Raw genomic sequence first — 22848 nt, 5'->3', positions numbered from 1 at the left:
TTCTACTGGAGGCTCCAGCATCACCCACACATTCTTTCGTCTTCTGGCCTCATCTCCTACTACTCTCCCCCATCACTCTGCAGTTCAGTCTTACTCTCCAGGCACACTGGCAAGTCTTAGCGCCTCTCTCCTCAGGTGTTTTTGCCCATGCTCTTCATTCTGAGGTGTGAAAAAGGAAGCCACTGCTGGCCCTTCTCCTGGCTCTCGGATTAGCCCCCTCCCTTTCCTGTCTGATTCTATCACTTTTCCTTTGTCAATCACCATTAAATGCATCCTCAAAGTCTTACCTACCTGAGAGAAGATGATATTTCCGAATCAAACATGCCTCCACTGTGAATTCCTCCACATCTTCACTGATCACCTAGTTTTGCTGCAGACCTGTAGCATGTAGCAGGGAATTCAGAAAGAAGGAGTAGGACATGTGGCCAATAAGCAAACAAAAAGAATATTGGGGTCAGCCCCTGAAGCACAATCAGACAATGTTTATCAGAGTTGCCAACGCACTTATTCTTTGATGCCGTTTTCCCACATGTGTGCAAGTGTCATGACACACATGAGATACAGTGTGTGTTCATAGAGATGAACAGTGTTTGCAACAGCAGGATGGGGAAGATTAAGCTAACTGTCTATTAAACTGTGATACATTCCATATAATTGAATACCATGCAGAAATAAATGAGGATGAAAAACATTTCTCTGTTCTGATATGGAAAGATCACAAAAAATACATTCTAAGTAAAAAAGAAAAAAGCAAGACAGAAAAAATGTGGATAAAATGCCACTCTCTATAAAGAGAAAAAAATACATAATTTGCATAACTTCATGCATGTAAAATCTTAGGAAGGATAAACAAAATACTAAAAACAATGTTAGTTGGGAGGACAATGAGCAGAAACGTTAGGCATGGAGACAAATCGGGTTTAATGGCTTCTGGAATGGTGACAGAACCACGTTTCTAGAACTGGGCAGTACCGAGACTCCTGAAGTGACTTTCGATTTGAGGTCACTCCGGAAATCTGAGGCAGCAGGTAAATGGAGGCTCCCGAATGTGGACCAAGTCTGACCCCAGATGCGTTGGGCAAGTGTGACCTGGGAGACTCTGGGACAATCGAGAATCAGACCCCTGGGAATATTCTTTAGGCACAAAGCTTTACCTATTAGTAAGCAGCTTTTCTGAAGCCTGGACTGGCTCATGGTTCAGGGGGTCAGGTTCATTATCTGCACGTGCTGATCACCAGCCATGTAGAGAGCAGCAAATACTTCCAGGAATTCCTGGGCCCGTAGCCACAGTTTGAAAAGTTTGTTTCCTCTTTCAAGTGTATGAATACGACTTGAAACCAATGTTCTTTATTTCTTTTGTTTTTGTTGTAAGAGAAAGTGTCTCATTCTTTTTATTAAGGGTGACAAGCAGAAGAAATTTTCCTAAAACAAACAACTGTAACAATCATTTTGAACTTACTTTAAAACAAAACAAAAAGAAACAAAAAACAAGTGGAAAGCAGTCTAAGGCCAGTTAGTTCAGTTGGTTAGAGTGTGGTGCTCATAAAGCCAACGCTGTGGGTTTGATCCCCAGGCGGGCCACTGACCTTAACCTCCAAAAGGAGGCTATGAGTTATTTTCAGAGAATCCCGCTTCAACGCTCTAAGAAGTTCCAGATCCATTGCCCTCATTTTCCAGTAACCCACTCGTAACCCAACTCAGTCCCTGGGTTTCCACAAGTTGAGCGTTTACCCAGGGCAGTGATCCTCCAGGAGCAATGCAGGGAGCCCGGCAAGGGCAGAGAACCCAAGAGTGGAAGCTCTGCCTAATGGGGGGGAGAAAAAAAGCTGGAAAAAATTTCTGGCAACTTTTTAAAAAAAGCTTATTTGATTTTAAATTGTCTTTCCAAAGCACTTTTGCAATCAACCTCCTTTCTCAAATCATCTACAAGTAAAGAGAAGTTTTTTAAAAGGTTGTTCTTTCCCTGTCTCTGAAGATTCTTTAAGGTTTCACTGACAGCTGAGATGACCCCGTGAGGAAGCACCACGGAAGGTGAAGGACTGGCTCAGGAGACCTCCTCTCCCTACGTGTCTGTATCACTTTGAACAGGAAACACAGAACACAGACTTTTTTTTTTTTAGGATAGAAGTCAAATCTGGATTCTTGTGATCAATAGATAGACATGCATCTTGCATCATTGCTTCTTGACTTGAAAGGAGGGTGAAATGTCACAGTTACCTCTGATCTCTGAGTAGTCTTTCTGCAGCCTGGTATAGTTTCCCTGCCTGCATGTGATGATCAGTATTCTGCTCAATGGGAGCTCTTTCTGGAGTTTTCTCTTATCACAGCTCTCTTCTTTCTGTTACTTTGTCCTGCCAACTTCAGCTGTCTTGGTCTTCTGAACTATCAGCTCCTTCTCGCCAACCAGCTTCTGCCTGGGTTTCCCTTCCCTGCATTGCAGCTTAGAAACTCTCTTAAAGCAGTAAGTTAGGGGCAATCTTACTTCTCACCTTATTTTCCCCCAAGATGACTTCATTTTTTTCCATCTTTCAGGGATTACCATCCTTCTTTTGCCTGATGTTTGGTGTCTTAAAAACTGTTGTTTCATATGTCTTGTCAGCTTTTGGTTCTTTCAGGGAGGAAGGTGAATCTGATCCCTGTTATTCCTTCTTGGCTGGAAACAAGTCTCCCCGCTATTTGGAGGATAAAAGGAGGAAGCTAAGGCCTCTGCTGTTTCTGCTGCAGGTCACAGGCATTTGGTAGCAAAGAGGCGCCTGTTGGTAAGGGCAGTGGCCTGTCAAGGGGCAGTTTGCACTACCTTTCTATGAATCTTGGGGCCTCAGATTGCTTGTGGCAAGCAGTCTGCACAGATACTGGACTGGGTCTCCGGGATCCAACTGGGTCAACCTGCATGGAAGGTCCAGGCTACAGACCTCAATACAACCTATACAACCAAAGAAATTTCTCAAAATTCCTAATTAAATTTGTGCGGAGAACCTTCGCGCTCTGAGCCAGTTAACGGCCAGCAGAAGTTTACGAAGATGCTGAAACAAGGACTCTCAACGAAACTCATCGCAGAAACAGAAATTCGTTTTGTGGATTTTCACAGTATGGTCCTGTGTGTGCCAGAAAGGGCTATGCGAGGCAGGGGCGGGGAATCTTCTCTGAGTCCGTTTGGGGGTCTCCCCTGCTCGTATTTCCGGTTGGTGAGGGCAGAGTAGGAGGACGGCGGGCTGCGCTCTGTCCTTCTCCCTCCTTTTCGCCCCCGGAGTTGCGCTCTCAGGGCTTCTGGGATCCTCCTCCAGCCCCGTCATTCAAGCACATTGATTTCGATTTTTCCCTAAACGCCAACGTCTCTCCTGTGGCCGGTGAAATCTTTCCTCAACGCGTCCGCAAAAGTGCCAGATATCACACTAGTTAAAGATGATTTTCGAGAAAGATAAGACCTGAGAACGAAGCAGAGTGAAGGATCTCAGGTCTCTGCCTAGGGTTCCTCACCCGTAAAACAGCGATAACGGTCCCCGTCTCACAGGATAGTTGTGAGCCTTAGGTGAGCTAACAAAACACCTGTCACAAAACCATAAACACCGTAAGGGCGCAGTCTTGTTCAAGGACTCCGCTGTTTTCCAGTGTAGATATAGAGGCCCCGGGTCACAAGGTTCCAGAACCACTTGGGAGGAAATGCGGGGGAGGATTCCTGACATTTGGAAGTCGGCGTTTTCCATTAAAACTCTGGTGTAAAAGGTGTGTGCTGGCGTGTAACAGGTAACCATCCATGATTTAAATCCAGAGGAGGAAAACCCGAATGTACTGACTTTTCAAATAACCACATTTAAGGATGAAGAATTAGGTCATCCTAGTCTTCAGAAAACCCTGAAAACAGCTGGGCCCCATGGTGTAATGGTTAGCACTCTGGACTCTGAATCCAGCGATCCGAGTTCAAATCTCGGTGGGACCTTGGTCTCTTTCTTGTTTCTATTTCTTCTCTGCAACTTCCTCTCGTTCGTACAAATCGCTGAGCCCAATTTTATTCCTGATATTCCCACTCACATCTGCTGAGCCCAGCATCTGCGCTCACCACCCAAAGGACAACTGAATGCTTGCTGTGCACCACTTATTTCTTAGGAGAAATCTCAAACGGAAATGCGCGAGGTCTCCTGAGCCTTGCTGCCACTGGAAGTCTCTGGAGAAGAGAGAGAGGAAATGTGGCCATGGTCGTGGACCGAGAAAAGTTAGGATGGAAATTTAGCAAAAGATTTACTCCTAGGCAATGGGTCTGAGAGAGTCGACCGAGGCCGAAAGAAAACTGTCCACAGACAAGACACAAAGGGATCGCAGCCCAAATTCAGAGGTCTGGGTCGATAGATCAGAGGGCAGGAAGATACAAATGCCGATAGTCAGTAGATACGCTGCTTCGAGTTTGCACGAGGAAGCTTTTCTTGTTCGGAGAAGCGGGGAAATGAGCCGATTAACAGACTTCCTTTCGGAGGACAGAGGTGTTGACTTCACGCCGCCGCGACCTCTCCCAACGAGGGATCCGGGGGACTTTGCTGGGCGCGCGGCTCCTCGGCTCTCTCTGCAGTTGCTCGGCTCCCCCAGAGCTGGGACCCTCTTCTGCAGATTGCGGAAGCGCAGTCGCCCCGGGAATTGCTGGAGAGAGGCCCGAATGGAAGAGAGAGGCGGCGGGCAAGGCGAGAAGAAAGGAAATGCGGACAGGAAAAAGCAACTCTAGCGTTCAGGAAGATGAGATGAGCGAGGGCGCCGGGCAGCGGAGCAACTTGGCAGCAGCGCTGCGAGGCCGGAGATGGCGAGACCCATCAGCAAAGAGTGAAACTTTCCCGAAATGTAAGTTCTTGACCACGCCCCCGTTCCTCATGGATGTGAACGATCTCTACCTTTACACTCCCTTGCAAATGATGCTGTTCTGTTACTTTTTATACAACATCTTAACTGTGGCTACGTTAGCTCAGGGGTAAACATATTTCGTGTGTACAAGCAAGAAAAATTGGAATCATTGTGTCTCTGAAGTCTCACCCGTAAGCAAGACATAGAGCTGCGTCTCGGTTGCGTATTTTACATGATTTCCTGGAGAAGTTGACAAATTTCTCATCTACTCTCGACTAACAACGTTACACTTTTAACGAAAGAGAACACACACACGTCATGGAAAATTAGTGCTTTAATGTTTTTACACTTATTCAGACTCTAAAGAAAATTATTCTCATTAACTTTTGTCAAGGAAAATAGATAACCATATTTTGTAAAACTATATTTTTACGTGGTAGGAAGTCCGCTGGTCACTATCACTATTACTTGTTGCTACCGTTTATTTATTAGATTTAGTGGAAATGTATTGAAGATTCTACTGTAAAAAATGCAAATTAAATAAATATAAAAGCACTTTTTGTAAGTCTCACGCTTATTCAAAACCACAAATTAATGGTCTTTTTGCTGTTAATTTCTACCAAATTCGTCTTATCCCAGTGGTAAGAAGTTTTCATCCCCGGACCCATGAATTGATGGAAACAAACATTTCCAGCCCTTTCACTAAAAGATGCGTTTCCAAGGCAGTTCTACTTTACACATATAATAAATTAGTTATCAAAATTATCTACCTATATCTTTTGTTGTATGCTACTTTTAAATGTGAAGGTAATTCAAGTCAGAAGAAAAGCGCCTAGAGATTTATAGTCAGTGAAAATAACTAAAAACTAAATTTCAATTTATATAAATATTTTCTGTTTCAGAGCGGCATCATAGGGTCTTTGAGCACAAAAATACAAACTATTAGGATAAAATTCTGTGGCAGATATGAAATGAAAATATGTTTGCAAGAGAAAACATATTCTCAAAAAATTGTCAACTGTAATGGCTTAGTAAAAACGACTGCAAGAAAAAACGGGGGAGAAAGGGCTGTGTGGCCTAAATAGAGATCTGAGGAATGAGTAGGAAAGCAAGGCAGGTGAAGTGAGGGCAGGGCGGAGGACTAAAGAACGTCGCGGGTAGAAAATGAGATTATGGAGCCTGGGGAGAATAGAAAGAAATTCACCGTGACTGAAAGGCAAGTGTGAGTACTGAGGAAGGATGACGATAGAGGCTGGAGACACTAGCAGGATAGGGTAAGATTGTCAATGAGTGAAACGCTCCCGTGAGAAAAGTGGGAAGAACTGGTTTTGTATGCAAATTCTCTAAGATGGCTGCTGTTTGAAGAACAGTACTACACATGAGGATCATAGTGCTAGGCTTTGCCAAAGTAAGACTTAAATGAGTATTCAAAAGATGTGGGCTCCCGTGGGACGAGGTGGCCGAGTGGTTAAGGCGATGGACTGCTAATCCATTGTGCTCTGCACGCGTGGGTTCGAATCCCATCCTCGTCGACCCCTCCTCTCAGCTTACATGAGTTGAGGCACATATTTTCTGTTCCTTATGTCTGAGTTGATTGCCCAAAGAAAAGTACAAACTTTCCTGCTTCCCCTCCTCCCACCTTCCTCTCCCCCCAATCGGGTAGTTTCATTTCCTTCTCAGATGCTCTAGTCGGCTTGCATGTCTGGCTGAGTGTAATTATTCTCTGCCCTTAGAATAGGATTTACTGCTTATTCCTGTCTTACCACACCTGGCACACGGATATGCTGTGACCTCGACCTGGGGGCCTTTTAAGAAGGGTGTCCCCATGGCGCAATCCTTCGCCCCAGTCACATCGAGGCTCAAATCGCAGAGCCAGAGGAGCCAAGGCTTCGGTCAGAACCCTGGCTACCCGCTCCTCTGAACAACTGGCAGAAGTTTGCATATCGCCTTCTTCATTTCCTCAAGTCAGAGTAATCCCTATCTTTCTTTGCTTGTTGTTACAATAAAGCCCTTTGGAAACTCCTGTCTTGGATTTGATTCAAAATGCTAGTTGGTGATTAGGGAATAATAGAAGAAACAACACTGACAAAACACTGCTAATTCTTTAAGCTGGTTGGTAGGAACTTGAGTGTTCATTATACCATTCTTTTACTTTTTCAAATTTCCATTAAAAGGGTCTTAAACTCTTTATTTGGAGATACCTTCAAACTTGTAGAAAATTTGTAAGAATAAGAATAATACAAAGACCACTCATATACCTTTTATTGGGATTCACCTATTAACATGTTATACCATTCCATTTCTCTCTCTTCATCTCTATCTCTATTTCTATCTCCTTATTTCTCTATTTTTCTCAGGACCATTTAAGAGTAAGTTGTACGTATCATGGCCCTTTGCTCTTAAATATTTAAGAGGTTATTTCCTAAGAATAAAGATATTCTTTACATACAACAGTATAACTATCAGTTCAGTATATTTAAAATTGATAGTGTTTTTAAAATAATTTTCAATTTTGTCAATTGACCCAATAATGCCCTTTGTAACATTTTTTTCCCCTCCAATACAGGATTCCATCTAGGATTAGGTGTTGCATTAGTTGTCCATAACCCCTTAGTCTCCTTTAACCTGGAACATCTCCATAGCCTCTTTTTGTATCTTAAGACGTTGACATTTTTGAAGAATACAGTAACCATTCACATTTTTTTAAAAATAGAACATTCCTGGTTTGGGCTTTGTGTGATTTTTTTTTTCCTGATAATTAGGTTCAGGTTATGCACCCCCAGCCAGAATAGTGTGATATTATGTCTATCTCCAGGGTATCAAATCTGGAGGCATGTGGTGCCCATTGCTCCTCATTAATGGAGTTAATTCTGATCACACAGTTAAGGTGATACGTGAGTATGCTTTCCCCCTGTGCAACTAATAAGCAATCTGGGGAGACATCTTAAGACCATAGAAGCGTCTATCTCCCCATCAAAATTACCCCTCAGATTTAGCATCTATTGAGGATTCTTACCTGAACCAATCTTTATTATGATAGTTGCAAAATTATGATATTTCAACGCCAGCATTCTCTTCACAATTACTGGTCTGCACTTTGGCATTCTATTGCAAATAAAAGTTCTCCCTCAACCTCCACTTATTTATGTATTTATTCTCAGTATGGGCTGGTGAAATCCTATTTTTTCCGGTGGTTTACAATCATTATTGCCTTTAACTATTTTGGTACTCAAATTAACCCAGTTTTGGTCAATGGTAGTCCTTTCAAGCTGATTACTGTGTCCTTCTGACAGTCTATGATCATGTTTTTGAGGACTTTCTTAATTTCTGGCACAATAAGTTGTTCCAGGCTCGACTTGCATTGACTCTGTCCCAGTGCTAAAGTCAGTTATTTCTTAGAGGTGCCCCTTGAGTGAGGAATAGTGTTAGAGACCAATATCCAGGGTCTGGGTGTGCTTATCGCTTCTGGGGGGGTCTTTGCTTCTAGGACATTTTAACAAAAATCTCTAAGAAATATATGCATGTGCATACACATACATAATAAATATATAGACAATGCAAACACGTATATATGTATGCATATGTACATGTGTATACACATACGTATGCGTATTTTAGCAATCATGAGTTCACACTAAGTTTTCCAATTCTAGTCCACTCCCACAAGATTCTTTTTTGCCTTCCCTCCATCTCATATTTGGATGTCCCTTATTCCACAATAAGAACACTGGCTGAAGTGACATCAGCGCATTAACTTATGTGCTCTATCCTATAATACACCTATAATAGCTTCAAAATTACTTTGTCCACATGACAACATAAAAGAAAACAATTACAAAGAATCCAGGATTTTTTTGTATTTCCCTGTTTACATGTTAATAAATAACTTGGTTTGGTGCTTTCTTTTTTACCTTTATGTGTGGTATGGTGTTCACTGGAAGCACAATTGGGTTCACTTCTTTCACTCTGCTTTCAGTTTTAGGGTGTTTTTACACTTTCTCAAAAAAAAAATTATGCTCAGAGAAGTGTCACTCCTTTTCATATCCCTTCTACCCCGTCCTCTCCATGACCACTACCCTTTTAGGTAACCAACTTCAGTGTTTTCTGATTTATCCTTCTATGTGTATGTCATCTTATCCACTCCCCCTCTACTTTTTTTGGCACAAAAAAGTATATATAATATATAATCCTTTGCACTTTGCTTTTTCTTTTCTTTTTCTTTCTTTTTTTTTTTTTTTTTGGTGAGGAAGATAGGGACTGAGCTAACGTCTGTTGACAATCTTCCCTTTTTATTTTGAAAGATTGTCCCTGAGCCCAGATTTTGTGCCATTCTTCCTCTATTTTGTATGTGGTATGCCGCCACAGCATGGCTTGATGAGTGGTGTGTAGGTCTGTGCCCAGGATCTGGCCTAGGAACCCCAGGCCCCCAAAGGGAGTGGATGAAATTAGCCACTACATCACTAGGCTTTCTTTACTAAATATCTCCTAGAAATTATTCCATATCAGTTAATAGGCATCTTCTTTATTCATTCTGCTTCATGGTACTCCATTGTGTACATGTACCATAGCTATCCATCCAATCTCCTAACCCTGGACATTTAAAGTTAGTCTAAATGCTTTTGCTCCCTAAAGTAAGTAAGCAAAGTAAGTTGAAGACTGTTGGTTTAGGGGACCTTTAAATTTGAACATCTTCAAAGCAACAAAGTAAATGAACAACACAGGTCTCTCCCCCATCACCTTATTTCTACTTTTCCATTTGATTTTTTGAAATTCTCATTGTTTAGGGTGCTTGTTGTTTAGAGGAATTTATATTTTCTTGTCATAATGTAGGGACTCACTAAGGAATGCTTTAATTAAAAACTTTTCCTAGAAAAAATTTTTTTGCAATATCTCACTAAGACTTCCATATTTTGTTTTGTGTGTGTGTGGATTTTTTTTTTCTGAGCTTGCCTGTGACATGCTGATGCACAAACTTTTTTATTTTAGTGCATTCCTTCCATTTTTTCCACTGTTTCACATTTAACATTTTTGCCTCTGTTTTTTTCACACAGAGTCCATGTGGATAGTGCCTTCATGATTACTGCAAGATGCATTGCTTTAGGGAAGGATTCACAAAACATTCCCATTAACTTGATCTAAATTTGATAAATCATGAATAGGAGTGAGTAAAGAAGTGAGAATGAGCAGGAGACTGGAGCCCAAATAAAAATGCAATATAGTCTTTGGGCAGAAATCAATAAATACGTTTTTCTTTCAAGAGTAAAGAAAATACAAAGCCATAACTGGAGACAAGTGTGTATTCCATTCACGGGAAGACATGACACTGATCATTTGGAAATTAACGGTAAATTTGCCACCTCTTCCTGAGTAAGAAGGGAGAGAGATTTGCCTCTTTTTTGAAACAAATGAGAAGGGTGAATTTTGCCAAAAAAAGGAAAAGAAAATGCTTAACAATTCACAGAGGTTAGGCGAGGGGTGGCAAAACACCTTAGGAGTGATGAAACAGGGAGACAGCTACAGGATGACTTTCTTCGAGGTATCGTCTGCCTGTGGTCTGGAGGAAGGAACCCTCCGTGTTACAAAAAGCCACCATAGCAGAGGATGGTTTCGATCCATCGACCTCTGGGTTATGGGCCCAGCACGCTTCCGCTGCGCCACTCTGCTTGCATAGGAATGGTACTCCTATTTTTCAATCTTGATTCTTACCCACTTGCCCAACACCTTCCCATGCTTAATAAGGTTGCTTTTTCTGTATGCCCTTCATTATTCTCCTCCTCTATCCATCTCTTCTATGTTTTTCACTTTCTTTCTTGCCCTACAATCCATATCATTCTTAAATTGTTATTGCCACACAACTTTTTGCTTGCAATCTTCGCAAATCTTCAATCCTTTCTTTAGAGGTTGCCAATCATCCCCTTTGGGTCGGGAATAATGATGGCTAGGATGTCAGCTTTCCAGGCGTGTCTGGCAAAGCCTTTTAAAACCTTTCAAGAATAGCATTCTTTCTCAACCAGAGCCCTTTCCTCAGGATTCCCTCTTGGTCCACGAACCAACTACCATTCTTCTTTTCCCTCCTCCTAAGCACACGCTCAGATTTATCGGGCAAAATTGGTCAATATCTGTTTGATCTTGAGTTACCTCCTCTCCTCCAGCATACTTCATCTTTAGGTTTTTCCCCCTACCTTGCTATCACTTTTGGCATTTAAGTGAATTTGATCTTAGACTCAATGATCCTCAGCCCTAGTCTGCTTTCATCTTTTCAGGCGCAGAAACTTAGAGTCATTGGTTGACCCAGGGAAAATTAGGCTTTGGAGAATTGATTATTTGATATATAAAATAGGAGATGGTAAATCAATATGAAATCTCTGCAATTAAATAAGAAGTAGCGTTAGATCCGGCAAGTTAATTCATTGGAATAAAGCAATTGTCTCGAAGTTTGACTTTCTCCCAATGAAGTGAAATAACACATTAAAATGTATATTTGAAGCCAAAATTTCTTACTCTTTTACATAATTTAGATGCCCATAATCAGTTGTGACAAATTGGCATGTTATACTTTGTCCCCAGAATTGGGAGGACTCCTTAATTTGATGTGCCGAAGGAACAACACCAAGCAGTAGATACGCCAAGAGACCAGCTTCCTATTCTGTCAGCTTCTGATGAGAATCAATGAACCACACTCCAAACTGGTATGAGCTCTGACAGAAGTCAGGGAGACAGAGCGGATCAAAAATAAGTATTCCACAACCATGTGAAATGATGGAGAGTACGAGAACACTCACTGTGAAGTGATGTGCAACACAAAGACTTGAAAACCCTAGATGACCACTAGGTTTTGACTCTTTAAATAAATTGTGCAACATGTATACAATGGAATATTCTGCAGCTGATAACATGAATGCGACATGTTTCTATGTATGGATACGATTTACATATATTTGTGTGTGTGTGTATATATATCTCCTTAACATAGTTGAATAATTACATAATATATATTATATATATTATATATATATATATCTCCTTAACATAATCCCACATACAGTTGTAAGAAATAATAGTGAACCCTTTACCTAGTTTCCCCCAATGGCAACATCTTGGACTGTTACCGTATCACAAGCAGGATACTGACATTGAGACAATCCACCAATCTTACTCAGTTTCCTCAGTTTTACTTGTACTCATTTGTGTGTATGGCGGCGGGAGTGTTTAGTTCTATGCAGTTTTACCGCATGTGCTGGTTCATGTATCCATCACCATAGGCAAGATACAGAAGAGTTTCATCACAGCAAGAAGCCCTCCTGTTGCCCTTTAATAACCTCATCCATCTGTTCCCAACGCTCCCCCCTTAACACCAGAAAAACAGAAATCAGTTCTTCATTTCTCTAATTTAGTCATTTACAAAACGTTGTATAAACAGAATCATGTAAAATACAACATTTCGAGATTGGCTTCTTCTCATCATAATTCCTTGGAAATTTATCCAAGTTGTTGCATGTATCAATAGTCCATTCCTTTTTATTGCTGAGTAGCATTCCATGGTATGGATATTTCACAGTTGTTTAACCATTCACCTAGTTATATGGATCGTTTACAGTTTGGAGCTATGATGGGTAAAGATACTGTGAAAAATTACATACAGATTTTTGTGGGAACATAAGTTTCTATTTCCTTGGAGTAAATGCCCAAGAGTGCAATTATTGAATTACATGGTAATTTCATGTTTAGTTTTATTGGAAACCACCGAATTGTTTTCCTGAGTGACTGAACCATTTTACATTCTCACCACCAGTGTATGAGTGATCCAGTTTACCCCCATCTTTGTCAGAATTTGCTCTTGTCGCCTTTTTTGGTTTTAGCCATTCTGATAGGTGTATGGTGATATCTTATTGTGGTTTTAATTTGCAGTTTCCTAATGGCTAATGATGTTGAACATTTTTTCATGTGTTTATTTGCTATGTGTATATCCTCATGAGTGAAATGTCTTTTCATGACTTTTATCCATTTTCTAATTGATCTTTGGGGCTTTTTTTTAATGAGTTGAGTTTCGAGAATTCTGTGTACATTTTCTAAATACTGTCCTTTGTCACACATGTGGTTTACAAATATTTTCTCCCAATTTGTTGCTTGTTTTTTTCAAACTCTTAACAGGGTCTACTGTAGCTTGTTTTTTCAATCTCTTAGTAGTGTCTTTTTGTAGAGTAAAAGTTTTTAATTTTGATAAGGTCCAATTTATCTATTTTCCTTTTAAGGATTGGGCTTTTTGTATCAAGTCTAAGCACTCTGTCTGACTGTAGATCCTGAAGATCTTCTTATGCTATTTTCTAAAATTTTTATTGTTTTACATGTCAGTCTGTGATCCATTTCAAGTTAATTTTTGTATATGGAATGAGGTTTAGGTCAGTGTGGGTTTTTGTTTTTGCTTTTTTTTTTTTGCCTGTGGATGTCCAATTGCTTCAGCACCATTGTTGAAAAGGCTATCCCTCCTCCACTGAGTTTTTTTTTTTTGAATTATTGTGAAAAACCAGTTGAGCATATTTGTATGGATCAGAATATATTTTTAAGTGAAAGAAAAAACCAAGACAAACCTGTATATAATTTTCCCACCATTCATTTAAAAATAAAGAGTGTACTGAATATTATACACACATATACCTCTGGGAGTTTATACAGAAACTCATTTCTCTGTGAAGAGAAACTGAACAGCTAGAGCACATGAATAGAAGAGAGATTTTATTCACTGCATGTACCTCAATATCATTTGACCTTCATATCATGATTATTATTTTTAAAATATTTTAAATATTAAAATTCTTAATATGCAAAGAAAGCAACCTTGTATGAGTTGATTATGGCTTTTTATTAGACTTTATTTTCCAGTCACATGGAAGCAAAAGGATTTTACTGTCTTCAGATAGCATTTACTTCTGGCTCTTCTTTATCTAACCTGTAAACAGGCTGGCATTGCATGAGGCAAGTATGGAATGCTAGATTGACCTCACTCAGACAGATGAAAATACGAGCATGTTGGGGTATATAAGGGATACAATTAGTATTCGAGAAAGGAAATCCCTGAAAAGTTGACAACAATTCCATGGAGAAGCAAGCACTTCTACCAACTTTTATTCTTTTTGGAAGGATTGCCTTCAAGCCCGCTTTGATTTGCACCAATTCTGAAGCTTGGATTCTTCTTAGAGGAAAAGAAGACGTATTAGGATTCAGGTCAAACTTAGCGGAAAATACGGTAATTATGACTTCTTTTTTCTGGCTTGAACGAGGGAGCTCCATCACAGTGAGTCAATTCCAGGACCATAAACACGCAAAGTTTAGTAAACAAGGATGCATCGACTACATCTTGGGTAAACTTGCAATTCCAGGATTTCAAACGACCCTATAACAGGTCAAAAGGTCTGGACCTAAGAGAAGATTAACCCACAATTAATCGTAGTCGGCAGGATTCGAACCTGCGCGGGGAAACCCCAATGGATTTCTAGTCCATCGCCTTAACCACTCGGCCACGACTACACAATGACATGCTGGCTCCTAAAAGTAAACAGCTGTGCAAAAATTTAGCTCCTGTTACAAGACAAACTCATATACCAGAAAGTGCATTTGCAGTCCGTGCTTCCTATTCTTTGATGTGATTTGGATGACTGTCACTCTGTTGCACCATATTGGAGAGTAGCACTTTATCCTCCGAATTGGAAGGACTCCTTATTCTGATAGGTTGTTGGAGTGAGAACAGCTTTCTGCTCTGACAGCCTCTGATGGAGATCTATGACACACATCCCACAGGTGGAACAAGCTTTAACACTCACTGCAGAATTGTATGTAATAGCAACAATTTTTTTTAAAACAGCGTGAAAAGATTATGTACATGTATATATTTTAACTCTGGAAAGTTATACCAGACCTGGTTTCAGTTTGTTGCTGTAAATAGAAATTGAATAGTTGAGCAGTTAAATTGAAGAGAGATTTTAGATTTCACTATATATACTTCAAAATAGCTTTTCTATCATTATTATTTATTTATATGTTTTCCCTTATCTTGTTTGTATATCTAGGAGTGGAATTGCTGGGTCATATGGTAACTCTATGTTTAATCATTTGAGGAACTGCCAGACTGTTTTCCAACATGCCTGCACCATTTTCATTCCCACCAGCAGTGTATGATGGCTCTGATTTCCCCCTCTTCTCCCCAACACTTATTGTTATATAACATTTTCATTAAAGCCATCCTAGCCGATGTGAAGTGGTATCTCACTGTGATTTTGATTTGCATTTCCCAGATGACTAATGACGTCAAGCATCTTTTCATGTCCTTGTTGGCCATTTGTATATCTGTCTTGGAGAAATGTCTATTCACGCCCTTTGTCCACTTTTTAATGGGTTATTTGTCTTTTTTTATTGAGTTGCAAGAGTTTTTTATATATATTCTAGACACAAGTCCCTTATCAAATATATGATTTGCAAATATTTTCTTCCACTCTTTGGGGTGTCTTTTCAAATTCTTTATTATTATTATTATTTATTTATTTCTCTTTTCCATAAAATTGGCAACTCAGCTATCATCTGTTGCCAATCTTTTTTTCCTTTTTATTTCTTTTTCTTCTTCTTCTTCTTCTACCCAAAGCCCCTCCCCCCACCCTACCCAGGACATAGTTGTATATTCTAGTTGTAGATCCCTCTGATTGTGCTATGTGGGACGCAGCCTCAGCATGGCCTGATGAGTGGTGCTAAGTCCACGCCCAGGATCCAGACAGGTGAAACCCTGGGCCACCCAAGCGGAGCACACGAACTTAACCACTGGCCACCCGGGCTGGCCCCTTTTCACATTCTTAATGTCTTTTGAAGCACAAAAGCTTTTAATTTTGGTGAAGTCTAATGTACCTATTCTTTTTTCATTGCTTATGCTTTTGGTGTCATATGTAAGAATTCATTACCAAACCTGAGATGATGAAGATATGTTTTCTTTTAAGAGTTTTATAATATTAGCTCTTATATTATGTCTTAGATACATCTTGAGTTAATTTACATAAATTGTGTGAGAAAAGGGTCCAATTTCATTCTTTTGCATGTGGTTATAGCTTTTCTAGCACCATTTGTTGAAAAGACTATTTTTCTTCACTGAATGGTGTTGGCACCTTTGTAAAAAAACAGTTGACCGTAGACATATAGCTTTATTTTTGGACTCTCACTTCTATCCCATTGATCTATATGTTTATCCTCATACAAGTACAACACTGTCTTGATTTTCATTGCCTTGTAGTTAGTTTTGAAACTGGGAAGTGTGAGTCCTTTTACTTTTTTCTTCTTTTTCAGGATTGTTATGGCTATTCTGGGTTCTTTGAAATTCCACGTAAATTTCACAATCAACTCACCAATTTCTACAAATAAGCCTGCTGGGATTCTGATAGGAATTGCATTGAATCTGTAGATGAATTTGGGGGAGAACTGCCATCTTAACGATGTTAAGATGCAATCTACGAACTTGAGATAACTTTCCATTTATTTAGATCTTTATTCTTTTCAACAACATATTATAGTTTTCAGAGAATAAGTTTTGCATTTGTTTTGTTAAATTTATTCCTGAGTACTTTATTTTCTTTGATACTATTTTAAGTGAAAGTATTTACTTTTTATCCTCTTTTTCATCCCTACAAAAAATGATGAGGCTGTCTGAAGCCTCCTAGATGGAGATATTAAGTACTGAGAGATATCAGGGATAAAATTGCTTAGTATGGCTTATTTAGACAAAACAAACAAAAAGAGCAAAGATAGGGAAATAAAGCCGTGAATTTAACCTGTCCTTTGAACTCAGATGGCTGGATTCAGAGACCAGAGTGTTAACCACTGCGCCATGGAACCACCTTGGTTAAAGAATCTCTTTCATGTGATTCATACTGTGATAAAACCCCTCTTCTGAATGGATTTACTCTTATTCACTGGGATATAATAACACAAACATAATAGGTCAAAGAGCATGGACCCTGCCCTTATGGCGATTAGTGTCCAATAGGAGGGATGCTCTAAAAACATGCAAATAAATTTAGCCCACAACAGGAAGAGTTTGAAGAAACTGCTTAAGACTGACAGCGTAATGGCAGAGATAAAGTGGAAAGCATAATAAAACTGAAATCTGTCATTTTTAGGTGGGCAGGACTTGAATACTGATTGGAAGAAAGTCCTGGCCCACGTCTTTCCACATACAAGAGGTAGCTTGTGGAATAGAAACTTAAAGTAATGACTTTCTGCTCTCAGAAGCAACAAGATTGTGAAATATAAAACAAAAAAATGTTTGTCAATGTTCTTAGCAACATGGATCAAGCAAAGCCTTGAGAGTCGTTTGCTTTAGGTGAATATGTGCCTGTTTGTGTCTGTGAACACCAGAAATACACACGGACAGGACAGCAAACATAGTGATTTCCAATAAAGCTTTCTTCCCTGGTATAGTGGTGAGTGTGATTTTATCATTGGGAAGACGAATGTTGGACTCCTGTTAGACAAACCTATTAGAACAGACAGAAAGAATTTGTCTGGAGTCCACATATCTTTTCACAGTCATTTTATGTGTTTCCCAAAACAATAAAATAGAGCTAGCAAATTCTTCTTCTTATCGTTCAACGGTCATGAAGTTGTTAAGAAAGAGAATCTTGATTTATTTTTTGGCTCAAAATCCCAAGGTATATAAAATAAAACTTATTTACCCTCTCTCAGAGAGATGCTCCTGACGCTTGTGAAAACCGTGTCAGGGAGTTCACAAAGACTGTTGGAGACCATGGACAGCAGGCTGAGAACTCTCTGCATTTAAGAATCTCCTTTATGCCACATGACCTAGTCTTAACTAATAAGCTTCACCACCACTAAACTGTAATTAAGGGCAAAGTTGCTAAAGAAATATCATCTTTGAAATGTTGCTGTGTGAGTCATTAATCTCAATTAGGAGGCCAAAAGTATACCCATGCCTGAAGCTAAAATCCTACTCAAACCAGTTCTTTGAGCTTCTCTCTCCTTTCTCAGAAGGCTCATGGTACGTGTGTTCCTCACAGCACACATTTGGGACACTAGAATGAGACATATGAAGGTCCGACAGAGTGGGATGGAACACTGTTCTTTTTTAAGCAGAGGTGACTGGAATATCTACCTCACCTCCTTTTTAACCCTTTCTCTAAGATCTCCACTGAGAAGAAGCCCTTGATTTATGATATTTTCTCTCTCTTTTTGAAGAAAGAAGCATGCAAAAGGGAGACAAGAGCCAGGCAACTTTAGTTCTCTTCAGTCTTAATGAGTACTCTGAATCCTAGGTTTTCATTGAATGTTTATTGTAATTGCCACTTAGAGGCATTCCCATTTCAGAGTCATTGATATCTCATAAATAACATTTTATTTAGGATGTTTTGTTGCTTCTGAAAGGCGAACAGGTGTAGCAAAGGGAATAGCAAAGACTCTTAAAATATATAAAGAAAATGATAGATTAATTGATCATCTACTTTATTGAGACTTTTAGATGGTGCCAAGAAAACAGGAGATGAAAACACACTCTAAATGAACTTACTATTTGCTAGAGAACACAACACTAGTTAGATTAATAAATGGGGTTAGTTTCTAGCACATTAGTTTAAATTATTTAAAGTGATTTAAGAACTGATCACCTGGACTTTGAGGATTATGATTTAAACAGTCCATTTTTTCAAAAATACACATGCTAGCAGTCAGGATGAATCATAAATATAGAAATAGCTTGATAAGAGATATATGTACAAAGACATATGGAAGCACTACAGTTGCATTTTCTTGAACAGTGTTACAGTAAAGACACCATAAGGGGCATAGAAGCAGGGGATAAGGGATAAACTTGAAGCCTTTTCAAAGTAGGAGACATGGGAAGGCAGTCTGTAAGGATGCACAGGATTTCAGGAGGTGGAGAACCTGGGGGTGGGAGACGCCAAAAGTGGAGAAGCTAGTCCTCAACTTTTACAGTTAAGGAACTTTCACTTGGCTTTAAGGGCAGCAACTCAGCCAATTAGAGAGGAACAACCCCCACTGCTGAAACAAACAAACAAAACAAAGAGTGATGAGTGGAAGAGGTGCAGGGACTTCCTGGCCTCTACCTTTCCAGAAACAGTCCCTGAGATGAACTGACAGTGCCCACTGTGCTGAGGCATGAGCTGCCCGAGGTTCTGAAAGAGGAGCTGCTTATCATGCTCAGACAGGAGCTCCCCACCATGCTGGGACAGGTGCTCTCCACCAGCTGGAACAGAAGCTGTGAGCAGCATTCACTGGGCTTTCCCAGACAGAAATTGAGGGAGATAAGGAAGAGAGCACCAAAATAGTGAGTTTAGTTACTGGGTGTTACAGAGACAATAGCCCTGAAGGCACCCAGAAGTGTGCACCAAGAAGACTTGTATTTTGGACTGTAGTGGGTCATTTCCAGTGTAGACTGTGCCTTGGTTTCAATCTTCTACCAACTCAGTTTTGTGCTCTCCACACACTCTAGATCTGTGAAGTCCAATACTTTAATCACTTGCCATATGTGACTACTGAGCACTTGGTCCTTAATGGGATGCACTCAAAGTGCAAAATACTCACTAGACTTTGAAGGTTCTGTATGAAAAAAATCATAAAATAGCTCGTCAACTTTTCAAAGTGCTTAGATGCTTAAATCATATTGTGGATATATTAGCTGAAATGAATGTATTCTTAAAATTATTTACACTTGTCTTGTCTTACTTCTTAATACAGCTACTAGAAAATTTTACATTTCACCTGTGGCTCACACACATTTCTATTGGAAATGTACTGCCACTCTAGAGCTTCTCTCTGAACATCAAAATGACTGAGGGAGGTGAAGTGTGGCTCCATCAGGTCTCCATTTCCTAACTTACATTCTCTGTTGCAATTGCTGTAACTGTTTTTTGTGACACTGTCCACTAGCATGTCTTGTTTTCAGTTTTATTTTTGTTGTCTTCAAGACGTCTCAGTAATTTAAAAGTAAAGAGAGAAGAACTCCTTCCAGAACCCCAATGGCAGTATTCAGAAACCAGATCACGGGTCAATACTCCAGAAAGGAAAATTCTGTGTAGTGATCAGTCCAGGCTCAGATCTCTGCTCCTGTCCCCAGAACCTCAGCTTGATTGTCCATGGCTCCTCCAGAAAGAAGCACTCAGGATGAGAGGAACTCCCGCTTAAACTATTAACACTCTTTTCGAAGATATCTTTTTAAACAAATTTTTGTTTTTAAATTCTGTACATTGATGTCATGTGGGTCATTTTACTCAACTCTAAAATTAGAAATTGTTTCCACAGAATGGGCTTAACATTTCATTAGCTTTGACATTCTAGAATTCCATGAGTTTCTCAGAGTCAAAGCAACCAGTATGCTGAATGTCAGAGACGGAAAGATGAGAGATGATGAGTTTTGCAAAAAAGATCAGGTTCAAACTCCAGAAGCCCTCGTCTTAGTAGACTGAACCAAGACGTGTTCATCCTGCCAGCACTGCCCAGCAAAGAGGACTTGTTACAGCTTAGCATCACTGACCCACATGACTTTGCAATTCAAAGCTTTTTATTATGCTTCATGCCTCTGAAGACACACATTAAAGAGGAAGGGATCTGATATTTACTCAAGGAAAAGACAAGCATTACGGTCCTGAAAAATTTTTAGAAGCATTCTTAGATGAGGTGCACTAAAGTATGACAACTCCGCACAGATCCACAAGAGAGGTGAGGACGACCTCCACCAAGACGACTAAGCAGTGATAGATGGAATTCTTCTAGGAATTCCTGGGAAGGTACTCAACTGTGGTGATCATTCCTTTAATACATTAATTTAATACATTAACTCATACTTGTTATCTTACAATGGGATTTTTTTGTCTGAACTTTGTGCCCAGAATGAACCAAAACCTCACCTCATTTTTGGTCCATCTTTCTTCACCGCTGTCCAGGACCCAGGGATAAGCCAGACCAGTGTGATGTCAATGACTCTTTTGATCAGATTACAAAGAAAATGGCTTTACTTAATTTCTTTAACTGTGTAGTGGTTTGCTTATTAATATCCAGTTTGGATTCTCGACTTGGTGCCTAGAGGTATGAGTCCTGGCTTAGGATTTGATCTGAGATTTCCCGGAATTTTCTTTTCTAATGTGAAGGAGGACACACACGGCTGGAGAAGGGCCCTGATCAGGGGGCAGTTCTTTGGAGAGGCAAGCAGTCCTGCTAACTTTTTTTCTTTAGGAAAGCCTGGCTTCAAAGCAGGGTTTTGATTCCAGGAAACAGAAAGTCATCACCAAAAACCTGCGCTTTTCTTGGGGGTAAAGAAAACACCATTAGAACTGTGGTGGAATTACTTGGGGGTAAAGAAAACACCATCAGAACTGTGGCGGAATTACTTCTTAGAAAGCAGCAACAACAGAGAAGTAGTGTTAATCTCCTGCTGTTTGGGGAAGAACGAGTTTTTTACGGTACTGTACTGGTATATACAGTTTCGTTGGTGTGGGGTACAATCAGATTTCTAGCAGATTCTCAAACCGATAAAGTGTCAATAGATTACCTTCCCAAGGGGAAAGCCACCGTAGTCGGCAGGATTCGAACCTGCGCGGGGAAACCCCAATGGATTTCTAGTCCATCGCCTTAACCACTCGGCCACGACTACACGGGAGCCTCGTGGCTCATTAGCATAAGCAGCCCTGCCGACTTTAGCTCCCTTCAAACGGTCAAATTTTCTACCAGATAGTATTTGTTGTCAATGTTTTTAATTCTTTAACATAATTTAGATGAAAGTCATGCTGTCGTGGCAAAGTGGCAAGTAACACTTCCTCCTTGGACTGGAGAGGCCCCTTATCCTGATGGCCTGATGGAAAGAGAATAAGCAGGAGACATCCCGGGAGACCAGCTTGCTGCTCTGTCAGCTTCCGATGGGGATGCATGAGACGATACACCCAACAACAGGGACTGGCTGTACTATTCGCTGCAGAATTATGAGTAAAGCGACGATTTGGAAAACTCGAAATGACCATCAATTTTTAAAATAAAATTTCGAACATCTACATAGTGGAAGATCCTGTAGCTGATAAAAAGAAAGAGGTGCACTTCCGTTTACTGATAGAGCATCCGCTGGGGTTTCTGTCGTGGTCTAGTGCGTTAAAATGAGAAGTTAAAAATCCATGTATAACCATCGTTAGTACTGAGTTGAACTTAAAAAAAAATCTCGCTGTTGGAGTTTCTAATCGAGTTTACTTTAAGAAAAACAGGCCGATTCCAGTAACCTCTTTGGGAAGCAGGGAGAAGTTGTAACTGGCACCAGTTCCCGGCCCCCAGGCGTTAACATCACGTTTTCAAACTGTTAACACGTGATCAGAACACCTTTACAAAACAGCCGACGACTCGCAGGCACCAGGATTTGAACCCACGCGAAAACGCCTCAGAGAGCTTCCTAGTCCATCGCCTTGATTACTCGGTCACAGCCACACAACGTGCAACCTCTAAAAATTAAAGAGCTTTGGTGGAGTTTAGCTCTCCTTAGGAGCCTACATTCCATATCAGAGTGTATCTATAGTAAATGTTTCTTGTTAACTGACATCATTTAGATGGCTATCATGCTGTTTCACCAAATCAGCAACTAACATTCTATCCTCAGAACTGAAAGAACTTATTCTGATGGTTTGATGGAAGGAGACCAAACAGGAGACATTCCAAGAGATCAGCTTCCTGCTCTGCCACTATCTGATGGGGATCCATGCGATCCGCTCAACAACTGGGACAGGCTCTAACATTTACTACAGAATTAGGGATTATAGCAACGATTTAAAAAAAAAACAGACATGGGCATCAATTTTTAGCTTTTTAAATATACTTTGGAATCTCCATGTAACGGAACAATGAGGAGCACTGCTATTTACTAATAAGAAATACACTGATATTTTAGTGATGGCCCAGTGCGATAAGATCATGGTCTGCAATCTACCTATGACCAGTTTAAGAGCCTAATATTGCCTCCAAGGAAGAAACTTGATCCTGTCCCAC

At 40.2% G+C, this 22848-nt stretch overlaps 5 non-coding genes across 5 annotated transcripts; 2 read left to right on the top strand and 3 right to left on the bottom strand.

Annotated features, from left to right (window-relative positions):
* The first annotated feature begins 3865 nt into the window (after positions 1 to 3865).
* Positions 3866 to 3937, top strand: TRNAQ-CUG (transfer RNA glutamine (anticodon CUG)). Its single transcript has one exon. It is a non-coding gene; the product is annotated as a tRNA-Gln (tRNA).
* A 2337-nt stretch (positions 3938 to 6274) lies between these two features.
* TRNAS-GCU (transfer RNA serine (anticodon GCU)) lies at positions 6275 to 6356 on the top strand. Its single transcript has one exon. It is a non-coding gene; the product is annotated as a tRNA-Ser (tRNA).
* Positions 6357 to 10416: 4060 nt separating this feature from the next.
* TRNAM-CAU (transfer RNA methionine (anticodon CAU)) lies at positions 10417 to 10488 on the bottom strand. Its single transcript has one exon. It is a non-coding gene; the product is annotated as a tRNA-Met (tRNA).
* A 3779-nt stretch (positions 10489 to 14267) lies between these two features.
* On the bottom strand, positions 14268 to 14349 carry TRNAS-AGA (transfer RNA serine (anticodon AGA)). Its single transcript has one exon. It is a non-coding gene; the product is annotated as a tRNA-Ser (tRNA).
* Positions 14350 to 21396: 7047 nt separating this feature from the next.
* Positions 21397 to 21478, bottom strand: TRNAS-AGA (transfer RNA serine (anticodon AGA)). Its single transcript has one exon. It is a non-coding gene; the product is annotated as a tRNA-Ser (tRNA).
* Positions 21479 to 22848: the final 1370 nt, after the last annotated feature.

The sequence above is a fragment of the Equus caballus genome, chromosome 20 (assembly GCF_041296265.1).
Source record: "Equus caballus isolate H_3958 breed thoroughbred chromosome 20, TB-T2T, whole genome shotgun sequence".
Lineage (NCBI taxonomy): Eukaryota > Metazoa > Chordata > Mammalia > Perissodactyla > Equidae > Equus > Equus caballus.
Note: the sequence above shows the minus strand (reverse complement) of the source record. Positions and strands in the feature narration are given on the sequence as shown.